Source organism: Aotus nancymaae, unplaced genomic scaffold (assembly GCF_030222135.1).
Source record: "Aotus nancymaae isolate 86718 unplaced genomic scaffold, 86718_ANA_hifiasm-v0.15.2.pri h1tg000040l, whole genome shotgun sequence".
Classification (NCBI taxonomy): domain Eukaryota; kingdom Metazoa; phylum Chordata; class Mammalia; order Primates; family Aotidae; genus Aotus; species Aotus nancymaae.
This window is the reverse complement of record NW_026988454.1, coordinates 77,568,125-77,583,044: the sequence shown is the minus strand read 5'-3', so window position 1 is coordinate 77,583,044 and position 14,920 is coordinate 77,568,125. Positions and strand designations below refer to the sequence as shown.

The following is a 14,920-nucleotide window of genomic DNA, read 5'->3' as shown; positions in this document are numbered from 1 at the left end:
CTAATTTTTGTTCTGTTCTGTTTTGTTTTTAGCAGAGACAGCATTTTACCATGTTGGCTAAACTGGTCAAACTTCTAACCTCAGGTGATCTGCCTGCCTTGGCTTCCCAAAGTGCTGGGACTACAGGTGTGAGCCACTGCACCTGGCCAAAACAGACTCTTTATAACAATAAGATACCAACATGAGATGGTAGGCCCTGAAGGAAATTGAAGTATTTTACCCTAAAATATATTTTATTTATTTATTTATTTATTATTATTATTTTTTAAAAGACAGGGTTTCACCATGTTGGTCAGGCTGGTCTTGAACTCCTGACCTCAGGTGATCCGCCCGCCTTGGCCTCCAAAGTGCTTGAATAACAGGGGTGAGCCACCACACCAGGCCTATTTCTTTGACATATTTTGAAATGGTCCTGCAAAGCTTTCTTGTGGGGTAAGTCTACATTCTGTAGAGAATCCCTGTCCCTTTCCATGTCTTTTTCCTGATCCAGGAGAGAACTCACTGAAGAGTCTGGCATCTTTTTATGTCTAATAAGAAACCTTGGGCTGGGCGCAGTGGCTCACGCCTATAATCCCAACACTTTGGGAGGCCGAGGCAGGTGGATCACGAGGTCAAGAGATCGAGACCATCCTGGTCAACATGGCGAAACCCCATCTCTACTAAAAATACAAAAAATTAGCTGGCCATGGTGGCGCGTGCCTGTAATCCCAGCTACTCAGGAGGCTGAGGCAGGAGAATTGCCTGAACCCAGGAGGCGGAGGTTGCAGTGAGCCTAGATTGCGCCATTGCACTCCAGCCTGGGTAACAAGAGCGAAAACTCCATCTCAAAAAAAAAAAAAAAAAAACCTTTGCAATCTATTAACCTTAGTCTCCACAACCCCTTATCTTAACTCAGATACTCCCTTCTATTGATTTTAGGTTTTTAGATAAACTCTTTTTGAATCCACTTATGACCTGGAAGTCCCCACTTTGAGTTGTCCCATATTTCTGGACCAAACCAATGTACGTCTTAGATGTATTGATTGGTGTTTTATGTCTCCCTAAAATGTATAAAACCAAGCTGTAACCCAACTACCTTAGACACATGCTTTCAGGATCTCCTGGGGCTATGTCATGAGCCATAGTCACTCATATGTGGCTCAGAATAAATGTCTTCAAATATTTTACAGAGTTTAACTCTTTTCATCAACAAAAGCCAACTTTAAAAGAGCCTACATGGCCAGGTGCGGTGGCTCACACCTGTAATCCCAGCATTTTGGGAGGCTGAGGCGGGTGGATCACCTGAGATCAAGAGATCAAGAGATCAAGACCATTCTGGCTAAGATGGTGAAACTCCAACTCTACTAAAAACACAAAAATTAGCTGGATGCGGGGGTGGGTGCCTGTAATCCCAGCTACTCGAGAGGCTGAGGCATGAGAATTGCTTGAACCTAGGAGGCGGAGGTTGCAGTGAGCCAAGATGGCACCACTGCACTCTAGCCTGGTGACAGAGAAAGACTCCATCTCAAAAAAAAAAAAAGAGCCTAGATAGCCAATCACTATTCTTACTGCATTTTGTGCAAATAATCAGGCCAAGTATAATAGGAGTAAAACTTATTTTGCAAGTAAATTGTTCTTACTATAATATATCTTTGATAAAAAGAAAGATTGGACAGAAAAAAAAGTTACATTTCAGAAGAAAATTGTAGTACACCGGCTATTAGATTCTAGCCCTAGGCTGGGCACAGTGGTTCACGCCTATAATTCCAGCACTTTGAGAGGCTGAGGCAAGTGGATCAATTAAACCCAAGAGTTCAAGATCAGCCTGGGCAACATGGCAAAACTCTATATCTACAAAAACAATTTTCTGTTTTTAATTAGCCAGGTGTGGTAGCATGCATCTGTATTCCCAGCTACTTGACAGACTGAGGTGGGAGGATCACCTGAACCCCAGGAAGTAGAGGCTGCAGTGAGCCACAACTATGCCACTGCACTCCAGCCTGGGCAATAGAGCGGAAGGAACCCTGTCTCAAAAAAAAAAAAAGAGAGAGAGAGAGATTCTAGCCCTACCATTGTTTTTTTTTTTCTTTGTCTACAATTTGGACAAAATTCTGAATTCTTTCCTGGCTACAAGTCTCCAAACTAACATCTCCAAATTTTCCCTTCTTTTTTCTGACTTAAATTCACTGAAATTGTAACTACCTTTTCCCTGATGCCCTGTAATCTGAGGCTTGTGTAAACAACCTTGTGACATGTAAACAATAGAAAAATCTGTCCAATTGCCACTGCCTACTTCCACTTTAACTGAAGATACTTCAATTCTAACATCTAGACACCTCAACTGACTGCCCTGCAGACTAAAAAAATTGGTATATATACTGTTCCAAACATTAACCATTTTGTTTTCGGGCATTTTCAACAAACCAAGCACTATCCTTTGTTTTTCTTCTGTTTGAGAGCCTGTCTGCAATGCCATCTCCTAAAATTGTTACTGGAAAGGGGTTCCAATTAAGACGCCAAGAGAGGGTTCCTGAACCTCATACAAGAAAGAATTCAGGGTGAGTCTGTTACTGTAGGCAGCTAGTCAGACCTGAGCAGAGCAGGAGAGGCCCCCTCCCAACCAGGAATGTCCTGCGACCATCAGGTGATGGTCAGGCAGTTGTTAACTGTCTCTGTAAAATAATAATTCGTCACAGCTGATGCCAGAAAAGCTGCTGCCAGTCTCCCAACGGATATAAAAAACCCGAAGCTGGTGATCAGCAGCTTTCCAATAAGATCTCAGAAGTTGGGCAAGTGGGCTCAAGCATGCTCACTAAAAGGCAAAATGGTGGCGTTTAACTGGTTTATGACCTAATTTGCTAAGGGCAGAATGCCTCAAGTGAGCATGCGTACAACTCCAGTAAACACACTGCACATGCGGCTTCTCCCAAGTGCTAGCAGGCCTCTGTGCATGCGGACAGCCCACCAAGGAAAGAACTGCAACCTACACCTCCCAAGTTCAAGCACTTCTCCTGCCTCAGCCTCATGAGTAGCTGGGACTACAGGTGCACAACACCACGCCTGGCTACTTTTTGTATTTTCTGTAGAGACGGGGTTTCTTCTATATATTGGCTTCAGGTTTCTTCTATCTATTGGGAAGCTGCCTTTCCCTGGCACCAGCTGTGACCAATGTTGGCCAGGCTGGTCTTCAACTCCTGATTTCAAGTGATCGACCCACCTTGGTCTCCCAAAGTGCTGGGATTACAGGTGTGAAGCACTGCTCCCAGCCTTCTGCTCTAAAGCTTTTTAATAAACTTTCACTCCTGCTCTAAAACTTGCCCCAGGCTCTCCTTCTGCTTTTATGCCCCTCAGTCAAATTCTTTCTTTTGAGGTGGCAAGAATTGAAGTTGCTACAGACCCATAAGGATTTGTAGCTGGTAACAAGTCCATAAAGGAAAGTGAAAGCAAGTTTATCAGAGAAGTAAAGAAAAAAAGAATGGGCTGCTCCAGAGGCAGAGCAGCCCTCAAAGCTACTGGTTGGCTATTTTTATGGTTATATGCTAAACAAGGGGTTGATTATTCATGAGTTTTCTGGGAAAGGGGCAAGCAATTCCCAGAACTGAGGATTCCTCCCATTTTAAACATATAGGGTAACTTCTGGATGTTGCCATGGCATTTGTAAACAGCCGTAGTGCTGGTGGGAGTGTCTTTTAGCATGCTAATGCATTACAGTTAGCATATAACAAGCATATAAAAAAAGCAGTGAGGATGACCAGAGATCACCTTCCTCACCATCTTGTATTTGGTGGGTTTTCGACAACTTCTTTACCACATCCTGTTTTATTAAGATACAGGTCATGAAGACCCTCCTGATAAAACAGGATGTGGTAAAGAAGTCCTGCCCAACAGTCCTCCTATTTCATCCTGTGACTAAGAATACCTAACCTCCTGGGAATGTGACCCAGTAAGTCTCAGCCTTATTTTACCCAGCCCTACTCAAGATGGAGTCACTCTGGTTCAAATACCTCTGACAAAATGAGACACACCTGTTTAATTGGACTGGTCTGTTCCCAGAAATGAGAGACTGGTTTAATAGGATCCTTTGCCACTCTGTTACTCATTCAATTTTTCTTGTCACAGCCATCAACTCAGCTTTTGGTGTGTAAAACTACTAGGGATGTTTCAGAGAGGGAAATGCAGGGTTGCAAAAAATGATTCCCCAAAATATGACGTTTTGGCATGCTGAGTGCTTTTGAAAATGGAAAGGCCTGAGAAAGAAGTCTTATAATCAAGGTCTCGCTAACCTTGTTTTGTTCCTCCCCGTCCCAAGAGCAGTGAGAGACTCTGGAATTTCCTCATCTGACCAAGAAACGCTTTTCAAAAGAAACTCAATCCCCTTGTATTTCTTATCCATTTCAGAAAAGAAGAGTGAGGAGTGCAACCACACCTACGTGGACTTTTTCACAAGATAATGCCTGCCTGCCTCTCAGGCTCATTCAAATTCAAAAGGGAATCATCTGTAAGTTAATTTGTCTCCCTCATCCATTTATTCTCTCTAATGATCACTTCCTGCGCCTCAAAAGAATTGTCTACATTCCCCATCTTTTCCGTCACCTGTGAAAAAGGTGATACAAGCTTCTGTACCCTGCTGGGGCATGGGGTAATGATGATATAGGAGTTAAGAAGAAATCTCTTAGACAGATAGTAAGGGTATAGGGTATAGGAGTCTTCGGTAAGGCTTTTCTTTTTAATGAAAAGCAGCCCCAAATCATTTTCTAAAGAGCAGCCTGTAAAGTTGAGCTGCAGACATAGACAAGCAAGCTGGGAGCTTGCACAGGTGAATACCGGCAGGAAGCAGGAACTAGGGACCAGACATGTTCAAGATGGCAGCTCCATCTTCCCTTCTCTTTGTCAGCCATACGTACTATAAGGAGCAGACAAGATGGTAACTGGTCAACTGGAAATCCCATTTGCATAATAAGATTAGGGTGAGGCAACCAGCCTTCCCCACCCACTATGTAAATGTCATACCTGATCGAACCAATCTGTGAGTCCTGTGTAAATCAGACACCACCTCCTCAAATTGGACTATAAAATCTGGCACATTCACCACCAGCCAGTCCTTTGCACTAGGAGACCCCTTTCTCTATTGAGAGACCTGTTTTTCTCTTCTCTCTGCCTATTAAACCTCTGCTCCTAAACTCATGTGTGTGTGTCCTAAATTTTCCTGGTGAGCAACAGCAAACCCCAGGGTATATACCCCAGACAACTTAGCTGCTTCAATGAGACTGGTTCACACACACACACATCAATAAATCTGAATGCCTTTTCTCCTATTAATTTGCCATTTGTCTGTTGATTTTCAGCAAACTTTCAAAGAGCAAAGGGGAAGTTTCCCTTTTGCCCATACAGTTTTGGCACTGTGAGCAGGATACCTCTCTGCTCTTCTGGAAACTACAGTAAGGGAAACCCAAGACCTAACAAGTCTGAATAAAAGAGATTCTATCATAATAAGAAGCCTCCTCTGCTCTAACCCTTATTAAAAAAAGTAACCTGCTAGCTTGGGCAACATGGCAAAACTCCATCTCTACAAAATATACAAACATCACCCAGGCATGATGGTGTGTACCTGTAGTCCCAGGTACTGGGGAGGGCGAGGTGGGAGGATTGCTTGAGCTGGGAGGCAGAGGTTGCAATTAGTCGAGATCATGCCACTGCACTTCAGTCTGGGTGACATAGCCAGACCCCGTCTCGAAGAGGGATTTGAGCCCAAATAAGTCCATTTACAGTGGTGAGAGCCTAAAGTTTTTGTCAATGCCTAAAGGCATCTCTCAAAAATTAAGAAATTAGCCTAAAGGGGAGAATTGTTAAATTTTTAAATTGTTAAAAGTTTTGCTTAAAACTGCCTCCTTATGTATTTTTAGTCTAACCTAAAGGTTTCTCCATAGTGAACTGTAACCTAACTAGATATGTAAACAGACTGTAATCTACTCTTGTAACAAGTAGTCTAGTCTCAGCCAATCACAGGCAGCTAACTGTTCAAAGTGTGTTCAAATAAGGCACATGTCAAGCTGTAACCAATCCAGCTATTTCTGTACCTCACTTCTGTTTTCTATATGTCACTTTCCTTTTTCTGTCCATAAATGTTACTGACCATGTGGCTGCCCCAGTGTCAGTGTTACTCTGTACCTATTCTGGTTCTGAGGGCTGCCAGATTCATGAGTCGTTCTCTGCACAATTAAACTCTGCTAAGTTTACTTTTTCTAAAGTTTTTCTTTTAACAACTTGTACCATCTGTATTTCTCATTGCTGCCAGACAATCCAGGATGTTAAGATCATTATATTACAACATTTAGACATATTTAATCAGATGTATGTCTCTCCCGATATACAGCTAATCACCATAGACTAATGCAGGCCTCCTTATTTATGACGGCTCCCATTGTTACTCAAATTTGGCCAATCTCTGAAGTCTTAGATGCACAGACTTTCAACAACCCTCTTCCATGGGACATAACACTCTAGAAACAGATGTTTCCAGCTGTGAGGGAAACAGATAATAGCTCTGTGGCCAACCACCAGTTATTGATCAGTGATGCTTCCTCACCCCCTCTCTGGATCAATAGGGCAGAAGTGTGAAATGTAATATACAAAATGGCATCACTCTGGTTCAGAGCTATAAAATGGTGTCAGGAAGCCATTTTAAGAAGGACTTTCTGCATAACCTGCAACCCAACCAAAAAAAAAAAAAAGACAGAAACTTGCTTCAAATCTTTGAATTGGCCCAAATTGTAATGATCATGTTGCAAACACATGCTTGGCATAGCCAAAAGAAACCTGCACTTAGAAATTTTCTCAGCAAGGCACCTTTACTTCTGCAGAAGGGTACTGCTTGCACTGGTAACAATCACAAGAGCACAGCCAACAAAGGAGGGAAGGAGTTTTTAAGCCTAAGGCAGTTCCTGTCTCTGTGTCTTTCCCCTATCAGCTGGAGTTGGACCACATAATCTAAGTGTCTGGTAGAGAACTTTTGGCCTCGTTCCCCAGTCATGCAGAAAAGGCCTAATTCCCAATAAAGGAGGCCCTTCCTCCCCCGCAGGGAGGGTCCTTTATCTCACTCTATCCTGGCCCGGCCCGAGGCCAGCAACCTTTCCGCCCAGCAACCTTTCCGCCCAGCAACCCCCCGAGCCAATCACCATCCGCCCCCGTAGCCCGTCCCACAAGCTCCCACCCGGCAGGTTTTCTGCCCAGCAACCAACCCAGCCAATCGCTAGATCAGCTCTCCTACCGCTTTTCTGCCCAGCAACCAACCTGGCCAATCGCTACCTACCAGATCAGCTTTCCTACCGCCCCAGGCCCTCAGTCCCTATAAAACCGACCGAACAAAGCAAGCACGCGTGATTCCTCCCTGCCCGCCGGAGTCGCCCGGAGATCCCAATAAAGTCGGTACTGGTCACCATGCTTCCTGCCTCGTGTCGGTCGAGCGCCTGCCTGCCTCCGTGGGTCGGGGTCCCAATTGACTAACACTAGGCACCCCTGCGATTTGGAGAAGTAGGGGAGGGGAAGGGTTGTTTACAGCTTAGGCAATGGTTAGAAAACTGAATCATTGGTCAGGGAATTTAGTTTTTGAAGAGGAACTTAGTTGTCCCAACAATCATAAATGTAAATATCCTGGAAAACAGCTTAACTTCACCAGCACAGCGACTCCTGAACAGCAACAAAAAATGAACTATGGACACACATACTAAGCCAGCCACCTCTGCCAATGAGAATTCTTTCAAAATAACTTGGGTAATCACTCTCAGCTTCCTTTTAAAAAACATTACTCCCTTCCCTCTCTTCAGAACAGTTTGGCTTGGAGCTGAATCTGTGTTTCCCAAATTGCAATTCCAAAGACCCCAACAAATGCCTGGCTTCACTGTTTTGCATTCTGGTCTTTCATCTCATCTTGGTTGACAAGACTAAACCAAAATGGAGTCACTCATGCTGAAGTTCCTCTCCTGTCTACCAAGCCAAAACTAAGCTGTTTATCAGACCTTCTGAGAAATAAGGAGAGTGATCATAGCCAAATCCTGAACAAGCCAGTTTTGGGGGGGTTTGCTGTTGTTACTGTTGTTGTTTTGAGACTGAGTCTTGCTTTGTCACCCAGGCTGGGGTGCAGCAGTACAGTCTCAGCTCACTGAATCTTCAGCTTCCTGGGTTCAAGCGATCCTCCTGCTTCAGCCTGCTGAGTAGCTGGAACTATAGGTGCACACCCCCATGGCTGGCTGATTCTTCAAATTGTTTTGGACATGGGGTCTTACTCTATTGCCCAGCCTGGTTGCCAGCTCCTAGATTCGTGATCCACCTCAGCCTCCCAAAGTGCTGGGATTACACGTGTGAACTGCCCCTCCTGTCTAACAAGCCAGTTTTAAGTTGCATGATAAAGGAGTCCTCTCTGCTTTAACTTTTATAAGAAAAGTAACTTTGAAACAACCAACATGCTTTTTGTCTGTTTCTGCTTTCCTCAGTTCTTTTCTGTCTGTAAAAGCAGCCTCCTCTACTCAGCTCATTGGAACATTCATTCTATTTTATGGAATGAGGTGTTGCCTGATTCTAGCTAGAATCACAAATCAAAGCCATTTAAGATCTTTAAATTCATTGTAATTTTGTCTTTTGACAACATGAATATTACAATTTAATATATTTTATGTTAATTATGTAATGAAATAAGAGCAGAAAAAAATTATGCACATGAACTCTGTTCTGGTTACAACCTCAAAGCTCTATTTCACTGGCACCGTGACTCTCTTACTTCCAGACCTGGCCTGAATTCTAAAAGTATAACACCATCTAAAGGCTATACAGGCCTTGTGTGGTGGCTCACATCTGTAATCCCAGCGCTTTGGGAGGCCAAAGCAGGTAGATCACTTGAGGCCAGGAATTCAAGACCAGCCTGGCCAGCATGGCAAAACCCTGTCTCTACTAAAAATACAAAAATTAGCTGGGTATGGTGGCAGGCACCTGTAGTCCCAGCTACTCAGGAGACTGAGGCACGAGAATCACTTCACCCTGGAGGCGGAGGTTGCAGTGAGCCAAGATCACACCACTGCACTCCAGCCACCGGGACAGAGCAAGACTCTGTCTTTAAAAAAAAAAAAAAAAAAAGCTATAGAGATCTCATTCCTGCCTCCATTTCTAGCATCATCTAGCACCCGTCTCCTCTTCATTCTTTCCACATTTCTCTGTACATCCAAAAGTGAGACTTTTGGATCCCTGAAATCCCCAGACCGAGGCTTGTCTGAGGCCTCAAGGCCTCAATATATGCTGTTTCCTTGCCTGGAATGCTGCCCTCCTTTGGTCTCCCCTTCTTTTCCATATGTCATACTTATCATTTAGGTTTCAACTGAAATATCACTTCCTCAGTGAAGTAATCCCTCACCTCCCAAAGTAGATCAGGTTCTATCCCAGAGGAGCTACAGGAAAGCACCTCACAGGGTTTGAAATTCCCTGAAGCTGGCAGGGAACCATGGACTTTCCTTCTCAAAGAAACCTGATGTCATTAATAGGCTGTAACCTTCGTACGTTAAGAAAGACACACCCTTCTAAGAAGGAGCATGTGTAACATTGAAGAATCCCCATTATTAGCCAGGTGCAGTGGCTCATGCCTGTAATCCCAGCACTTTGAGAGGCTGAGGTGGATGGATCATTGGAAGTCAGGAGTTCGAGACTAGCTTGGCCAACATGATGAAACCCCATTTCTACTAAAAATACCAAAATTAGCCAAGCATGGTGGCGGGCGCCTTGAGAATCACTTGAACCCGGGAGGCAGAGGTTGCAGTGAGCTGAGATTGCACCATTGCACTCCAGCCTGGGCAACAAGAACAAGACGTCACTTAAAAAAAAAAAAGAAAAGAAAGAAAGAAAAATCACCATTATTTCTTCTTTTAGAAAGTGTCAGGAAAAAAGAAAAGCAGTACACGGTGGCATATGCCTAGAATCCCAGCACGTTGGGAGGTCAAGGCGGAAGGATTGCTTGAGCCCAGGAGTTTGACACCAACCTAGGCAATATTGCAAGACTCCATCTCTACAAATAATTTTTAAAAATTAACTGGGATAGCCAGGTGCAGTGGCTCATACCTGTAATCCCAGCCTACTTTGGGAGGCTAAGGTGGGTGGGTCACTTGAGGACAAGAGTTTGACACCAGCCTGGCCAATATGATGAAACCCCGTCTCTACTAAAAATACAAACATTAGCTAGGTGTGATGGGTGCACCTGTGGTCCCAGCTACTCGGGAGGCTGAGGCATGAGGATTGTTTGAACCCAGGAGGCAGAGGTTGCAGTGAGCCAAGATAGCGCCACTGTACTCTAGCCTGGGTGACAAAGCAAGACTCTGTCTCTAAATAAATAAATTAATAAAATAAAAATTAGCTGCGTGTAGTGGTATGCCCCCTTGGTCCCAGCTACTCAGGAGACTGAGGCAGGAGGATCACCTGCGCCCAGGAGGTCAACACTGCCATGAACCACGATCACATCACCATACTCCAGCCTGAATGACAGACTGAGACCCCCATCTCAAAACAAAGAAAGAGAGAGAGAGAGAAAGGGTCTGCTCGTGTCATTTTGTCCTTTGTCCACTTTTTAATGAGGCTGTTTTTTGCTTGTAAATTTAAGTTCCTTATAGATTCTGGATATTAGACCTTTGTGAGATTCCCAGTTTGCGAATACTTTCTCTCACTCTATAGGTTGTCTGTTTACTCTGTTGATAGTTTCTTTTCCTATACAGAAGCTTTTTGGTTTAATTAGGTCCCATCTGTCAATTTTTGTTTTTGTTGCAATTGCTTTTGGTATCTTCATCATGAAATCTTTGCCAGGTCTCATGTCCAGAATGGTATTTCCTGGGTTATCTTTCAGGATTTTTATAGTTTTAAGGTTTTTTGTTTTGGTTTGGTTTTTGTTTTTCTGTTTTTGAGATTCCAGCCTGGGCAATAGTCTTGCTCTGTCAGGTAGGCTAGAGTACAGTGGTGCAGTCTTGGCTCTGAAAACTACACCTCCTGGGTTCAAGCAATTCTTGTGCCTCAGCCACCAGAATAACTGGTATTATAGGCGTGCACCACGATGCTTGGCTATTTTTTTTTATTTTTAGTAGAGATGAGGTTTCACCACATCGACCAGGCTGGTCTCAAACTCCTGGCCTCAAGTGATCGATCCACCTTGGCCTCCCAAAGTCCTGGTATTACAGGCGTGAGCCACTACTCCTGGCCTTAGTTTTAGGTTTTACGTTTAAGTCTTTAATCCATTTTGAATTGATTTTTTTTATTTTTGTATATGGAATGAAGGAGTCCAGTTTCAATCTTCTGCATATGGCTAGCCAGTTACCCTAGCACTATTTATTGACTAGGGAGTCTTTCTCCATTGCTTGTTTTTGTCAGTTTTGCTGAACATCAGACGATTGTAGGTGTGTGGCATTATTTCTGGGCTCTCTATTCTCTTCATTGGTTGGTATGTCTGTTTTTCTACCAGTATCATACTTTTTTGGTTACTATAGCCTTGTAATATAGTTTGAAGTCAAGGTAACATGATGCCTCCAGCTTTATTCTTTTTGCTTAGTATTGCCTTGGCTATTTAGGCTCTTTATGCATGTGGCCAACAAGCATATGAGACACTGTTCAACATCACTAATCATTAGAGAAATGCAAATCAAAACCGCAATGACATACCATCTCACAACAGCCAGAATGACTATTATTAAAAAGTCAAAAAATAACACATGCTGGCAAGGTTGCGGAGTAAAGGGAATGCTTAAACACTGCTGGTGGGATTATAAATTTGTTCAGCCATATGGAAAGCAGTGTGGTGATTCCCCAAAGAACTTGAAACAGAATTACCATTTGGCCCAACAATTTCATTCATTATTGGATATATGCCCAAAAGAATATTAATCACTTGCCGGGCGCGGTGGCTTACGACTGTAATCCCAGCACTTTGGGAGGCTGAGGCGGGTGGATCACCTGAGGTTAGGAGTTTGAGACCAGCCTGACCAATATGGTGAAACCCTGTCTTTAAATATATATATATATATATATATATATATAATATATATAAAAGAATATTAATCACTCTACCATAAAGACACATACACACATATGTTCACAATAACAAAGACATATAATCAACCTAAATGCCCATGAATCGTAGCCTGGATAAAGAAAATGTGGTACATATACTACATGGAATACTATGCAATTATGAAAAAGAATGAGATCATGTACTTTGCAGCAACATGGATGGAGCTGGAGGCCATTAGCCTAAGCAAATGAATGCAGGAACAAAAAACAAAATATCACATGTTCTCATTTATAAGTGAGAGCTAAACATCAAAAACACATGAAAACAAAGAGGGGAACAACAGACACAGGGGCCTACTTGAGGGTTGAAGATGGGAGGAAGGAGAGGATCAGAAAAAATACCAATAAAAACCCTCAAAAAACTGAGTATAGAAGGAACATGCCTCAATATAATAAAAGCCACATATGACCGACCTGTAGTATCATACTATATGGGGAAAAGCTGAAAGCCTTTTCTCTAAGATCAGTAACATAACAAGGTTGCCCACTTTCACCACTGTTACTCAACATGGTACTAAAAGCCCTAGCTAGAGTGATCAGATGAGAGAAAGAAATAAAGGGCATCCAAATTGGAAAGGAAGAAGCCAAATTATTGTTGTTTGCAGATGATGTGATCTTATGTTTTAAAAAACGTAAACACTCCACCAAAAAACTGTTAGAACTGACTAACAAATTCAGTAAAGTTGTAGGATACAGAATCAACATACAAAAATCAGTAGCATTTCTATATACCAACAGTGAATACTCAGAAAAAGAAATCAAGAAAGTGATCCCATTTCAGTAGCTATAAATAAAATTAAATACCTAGGAATTAATTTAACTAAAGAAGTGAAAGGTCTCTATAATGAAAACTGTAAAACACTGATGAAAGAAACTGAAGATGATACCCAAAAAGATGAAAACATATTCCACATTCATGGATTGAAAGAATCAATACTATTAAAATGTCTATACTACTGAAGGCAATCTATAGATTCAGTGCAATCCCTATCAAAATACTAATGACATTCTTCACAGAAATAGGAAAAACTTTTTTTTTTTTTTTGAGACAGGTTCTCACTCTGCCATCCTCCCACCTCAGCTTCCTGAGTAGTTGGAACTGCAGGCACATACCACCATACCTGGCTAATTTTTGTATTCTTTGTAGAGATGAGGTTTTGCCATGTTGTCCAGAACTCCCGGGCTCAAGCAATCCTCCAACCTTGGCCTCCCAAAGTGCTGGGATTTCAAGAGTGAGCCATTGTACCCAGCCAAAAATTCTCCTACCCTTAAGAAGCTCATAATGTATAGGAGGCCCACAGGTTAGTAAATCACCTTATGATACAGAAGTGCCACAATAGAGTATAAAAGGGATACTGTAGACATAGTAGTTAAAATAGCAATGAAGTGCTTTTTTCCTCTACTAAAATCAACAAATATAAAAATAAAACAGTAGTAGTCAATCCCACCATGTTCCATCCTTACAGAATCCCAGTTTGCATGCCTCATCCATGCAATCAGGTGACTCAAGAAAGGCTGAGTTCATTCTCAATTCCAAAAGCTGATTCTACATAAACCAAAGGTCACATGACCTAAAAATGACCCAAACAGACAAAATGAAACTTTATTTCATCATTAGGGAGGCATTCTCCCCGTCTTGTGCAGAACATAAACAAGGAAGCAGGCTGCCCCAGCTTGTGATCTGAGGGATCGCTGAGGACAATGACAGACGGTGGAAAGCGGGAGGGAGATGTGAGATAGCCACAGTAAAATGGGCTAGAACCCAAATTATAGCCAAATTCCACCTGGACCCTGACCTACTTCTGAGATATTTTTCAGCAGTGATTACCATACATTCCTTATTGTTTAATACAATGTGAATTAACGGTTGTTACTGCACCCAAAAGTATCCTCACAGATCAAATAAAGGTATTATAAAACTGTAATAAGATGGGGAAATGTTTATGCCTATACTACTGGTCCCTAAAAAATAGAATACAAGATAATATACACATAATGGCAATAGCAATATTAAAAAGTCTGAGAATAGTTACAAACATACTAACAATAGTTGCATTTGGATAGATATAGTACTGAGGACTGTTTTTCTGAGTCTCCCAATTTTCTGAAATCAATATATTTTACTACTATAATAAAAAAATCATTTGCAGATGTTTTGGAAACCAAGGAGTGTACGCCTAACTCTATCTAGAGAAGTTGGAATGGACCTTATGAGCAAGTGATGTGAGCTAAGGCCGTAACAAGTATCATTCGCCAGAGGAGAAAGAAAGAGGTAATTCTAGGTCACATTTACTTCCTTTGTTAGGTCTGGGCACATTAACTGCCATTATCCTTGGTTTCCTCATTTGCAAACTGGGGATATTACCTACTTCACAGAGATTTTGTTGGAATTTTAAATTATTATTATGATTATTATTTATGTTATTGTTATAGCAAAGGCAAAGAGTCGTGAAAGTACATGTCTGGCTCAGGGAGTTTTGAATATTTTATATGTCTGAAGCATGGAACATACAGCCAGGATGGGGCTGGAAAGCTAGGCAGTAGCTAGGTCATGAAGACATTGTGTGAGAGATGGAGATTCAAATAAGCTTGAAGCCCACCCTATGTGGGAAAGTCAGATTCAGAGGTCACCTGAAACTATTTTTGGATTCCGCCTCAGTCCACTGCAGTCACTTAGAAATGTGCTTGGACTGATTCACACTGTCTCCAATACCAAGCTGAAAAGAGGCATGAAGGTAAATATCTCTTCCCCTGAGAAAACTGATTCATAGTTTGCACCAGCAGGCTGTCATGGAGACAGACAGCTATGCACTTCTCAGAGCAATTGGGAGAGGCCATTCTGAATGCTGCCAAG

The 14,920-nt window shown here is 42.4% G+C and overlaps 1 long non-coding RNA gene across 3 annotated transcripts in view; it reads left to right on the top strand.

Annotated features, from left to right (window-relative positions):
• The window catches only part of LOC135268347 (uncharacterized), a 47,138-nt gene that overhangs the window by 12,423 nt on the left and 19,795 nt on the right, over positions 1–14,920 (top strand). For all 3 annotated transcript variants that reach the window (XR_010336669.1, XR_010336670.1, XR_010336668.1), the window contains exons 3-4: positions 4,378–4,477; positions 14,217–14,338. This is a non-coding gene — a long non-coding RNA (uncharacterized LOC135268347). The remainder of the gene's footprint in view (positions 1–4,377; positions 4,478–14,216; positions 14,339–14,920) is intronic.